Below are 4,086 nucleotides of genomic sequence, written 5' to 3'. Positions count from 1 at the left end.
ACATAAATGGCCTAAAAAAACAGCAATTGAACATGTTCAGTTGGTGAAATCAAGCACCAACTAATGCCAACAGCTGACAGGGATAACACTCTGAGTGACTGGTCAGCATCTGTCAGAGTACTGTAAAAAGTGGTAACTTGAAATTGCTATGTTAAAGAGCCATCTACTAATCTACACTTACATTTAATTTTGTTGGTGTAAATTAATTAGGTTGTTTTTTGTTTTGTTTGTTTGTTGTTGTTTTTATTCAGTGCAGTGTTTATATTCCATTAGAGGTATAGCCTATATGTTGTATCAGATTCTTTGTTCCTTTAATTATTGAATTCATGACAATGAAGTTGCTAGTAATGTGCAACTTTGATTAAAAATTTTTTGTAACAAACTTTAAATCTCATAAAATGCAACTTGCTTCCTGTAATTTGACATTATATCTGGTCAATTCATGACTGTTTTTGCCAGCACTGCACTTCAACAACATTATATTTCACAAATGTGGACTTGTGTTGTTTCATAATGTGACTTACAACGTAAAATTTTACTGTAGTGGTGACTTTAAATATGTCACTTTTCTGTTTCGTAATGTGATTGAAGTCTTGCAAATTTATTTTTGTTTCTTGTAGCGCGACTTTAAATCTCACAAATGTAACTTTGTTTCTTGGAATGTGACACTAAATCTTACAAATGTGAACATTTATAACTTTAAATTTCACAATTGCAACTTTAATATTTAAGCTTGTTACATTTAGTATATATATATATATATATATATATATATATATATATATTATATAAAATATATAATATTAGGGGTGTAACAATACGCGTATTTGTATTGAACCGTTCGTTGAACTAATTAATTATATTTGGAAAAAAAAAAAGTGAAAATAATGATATGCGTTTCAACAAGGTAGCCCAATAACCCAAACGACAACGCCCCTGACAACCCCCGAAGAAGAAAAAACACCAACTTATATGTTTATGTTAGGCTACTCAGTCAGGCGCTTGCTCACTCAGTACGCGCTGAGTGCAGCAAGCAGTTCATGCACGGTACGCAGTTGGGCCAATGTGTTTAACAGACCAGAAATAGAAGGATCCTCAATAACCAACAGGTCTGGTGTGTGGGTGCCACTTTGGATTCCCTGTAAGTATAATGGTGATGGCAAGAGAGTGGTGGATAAAAAAACAACGGTCGCATCTGCTACATGACAATAGGGTACACCAGCGGGAATAAAAAAAAAAAAAACACCAGTGGGAATACTTGAAACATGTCAACTCATTTACGCCGACATCACCTTAGTGTGCCAGTATCTGGGAAAAGATAAAAAAAAGGAGAAACATACACGCAACAAACTATCCCCGCAGCATTTAGTCAGACATTTCCAACTGACTCAAACAGGGCAAAAGACATCACCGGCGGCGAGTGGTAGGCTTACGTTATATTTACATTATAGCGCGGATATGAGACCTTACTATTTACCATTCATTCTGTCATCACCATTATAGCTTACAGGGAATCCAAAGTGCACCCAAACACCAGACCTGTTGGTTATTGGAGGATCTTCTATTTCTGGTCTGTTAAATGCATTAAACATTTGCAACGAGCCTTCAGCGCGTGCTGAATAAGCGAGCACCTTAAGGGCCGTTCACATATGGTGCCTAAAACACATGGAAAACGCTAGGCGTGTCTTTCTCCTCCTTTCCAAAACGCTCCGGCAAAAGCGCCCCTGAGGCGTCTGCCTTTGCTAAGCAACAATGACGTGGGCTCTCCATGGAAGACGCGGAAATTTCAGCGAAGGATAAATGGATTTGCAGCTCTAAAAATCGCTTGCAGTAGGCTAGCTCTGCTACTAAATTTATTTCAAAACTGCAATCCATATACAACTATGATCAGCTGCTTCTTCATCTTGGCTGAGCTTTCAACGTTGTTACGGGAAAGGATGAAGCTGATTGGTTAGTTCTTGTCACATGACCCGCGGTGCGCTTGCGGCATTCTGAAAAGTTGAGATGTTTTTACATTTTGCTGTATCTAAAACAAACCGAAACGAACCGAGACATTGTGTATCGTATCGAACCGAACCGCAAATTTGTGAACCGTTACACCCCTAATATATATATATATATATATATATATATATATATATATATATATAATATATATATATATATATATAATTTCACCCAATATATTTTATTTTAACAATTATGTAGTTCATTTGTGAACTGATGTTAAACATAAACTAAACAACAGCAAATTATTTTAGGATCATCAGTCATCAGAGCTTGGTAAACACATATGTGCAGTATTTTTTATTTTATTTCAACAAGCTGATTGTTCCCTAATAATAGTAATAATTATAATATAATATAATAGTAATAAATAGCAACTTTACATTTCACAATGAGACTTTATATTGTATATTGTGACAATGTGGCAAAAAATTTTTTTTAGACATTTTCTATAATATATTATTCAGTTTTCTTTTTATACTTTATCATATTTTATTTAACTTTTACTTCAGTGCCTTTTGAAACAAGCTCTAAGTGATAGTCTATGGCAGATCAGATATGATGGTTCAACCTTTTTTATGATCTTCTGTGCAGTTTGATGCATTGCTGGGATATTAAGCATTAGAAATGAAGTGTGCTTTTAAAGCAACCTTTAATCTTTGCTTATTGATCCCACAGAGTGTTCTGGAATAAAAATCTTAAAATGTACTTTACATTGTGAATATAGTTAAAATTTGTCCATGTGACTCTAATTCAAAATAGATGCAAAAATGGTACAATCCAAATTGGAGACCAAAAATTAAAGCTGAAGCAATGTGTTATCGTTTCTAAAAGATTTCAGGTGAGAGACAGGCTATTCCTTTCCACCAACCAAACAAACACAGTAAATGCAGATAAAGGTCACAAGTCCGTTAGTCGTCCACGGAGCTGATTTTCTGCTCCCGTTGGCTCTTCGTTAAATAACAGGATTCTTTTCCCCTTTACAGTCTGATAGCAGCTGCTCCCAGTAAAGTACAGAAATCCATCTCTGTGCGGTTACATCAACAAAGACATATGGCATTCCTCACTCGACCTAATTCAGGAGTGTTTCTTTACTAATGCATGCTGGGAGAAGCCCAGCCATAATGGAAGTAGAGAAGGTAATGTTGATCGGGGCTGTTTGGTTACCCCAGGCACACTTAGCTGTTGTCGTTTCAAAATTTATTGTAGGAAACATTTTATATAAAGCAATTTATATAAAGGGGTCAAAAGACATCCCTCTGCTCTGCTTTCTTACAATGATTTACTTACAGCATACATGAAAACACAATGGCATTAACATAGCAAAACAGGAAGAAGCTTCATGTGTTGTGTTTTGTTGATGTTCTTGTCATTAAACCAAAGGAATAGTTCACCCATAAATTAAAATTCTGTCATAATTTACTCACCTATCTATTCTTTTACCAGAATCTCAAACTAAATACTTTTTTAACAATGATTATAAAGGACATGAGTGAGGGTGTCATTTCAGGAAGTATTATAGGTCAAAAATGCACTTTGTCATCAAAATGCAAGCTGTTGTATTTTTCACATCTTCGCCATCTCCGTCTACTTACTGTATGAAGATCACATCTCCCTTGAGCTTTAATCAGTTTAACGGGCATCTGTCCGCCCTCTTCGTCTGACGAAGGTCAGCACCTCATTGAATATAGTCACTCCCCGTACATAAAGCAGACGAGACGATGACGGTATTGAGATAATAGAGGGGGGCAAACACATGCTAAGTCTAAATTAATTTTGGGGGTTTTAAAGGTTAGAATGATTTACTCTGTGTGATCTGAGCTGCTTCATTACAGATGATCTAGTTTCAAGAACATCCAACCAAAAGGACTCTACAAAGGTTTTGTATTGGGTAGCATAAGTTTAAAAGTTTAAAGTCTATTTGACTGCTTTTATGTTAATAAAAGTTATTTGTTATGAGTCAGATCAGTTGTTTTTTTTCTAGGTTTAAGACCAACTTCTAGTGGGTTCATCTGAGAATCTTCTCAATTTGATTCGCCATTATATTTGGTCGGCTCTCTGTGTCGATAGTAACAGCAC

At 35.5% G+C, this 4,086-nt stretch overlaps 1 pseudogene; it reads left to right on the top strand.

Moving 5' to 3' along the window:
• Window positions 1-2,625, top strand: part of LOC113037959 (trafficking protein particle complex subunit 8-like) — a 48,986-nt pseudogene extending 46,361 nt beyond the window's left edge.
• Window positions 2,626-4,086: the final 1,461 nt, after the last annotated feature.

Source organism: Carassius auratus, chromosome 20, assembly GCF_003368295.1.
Source record: "Carassius auratus strain Wakin chromosome 20, ASM336829v1, whole genome shotgun sequence".
NCBI lineage: Eukaryota > Metazoa > Chordata > Actinopteri > Cypriniformes > Cyprinidae > Carassius > Carassius auratus.
The sequence above is the reverse complement of the archived record's forward strand: the minus strand, read 5'-3'. Positions and strand labels throughout refer to the sequence as shown.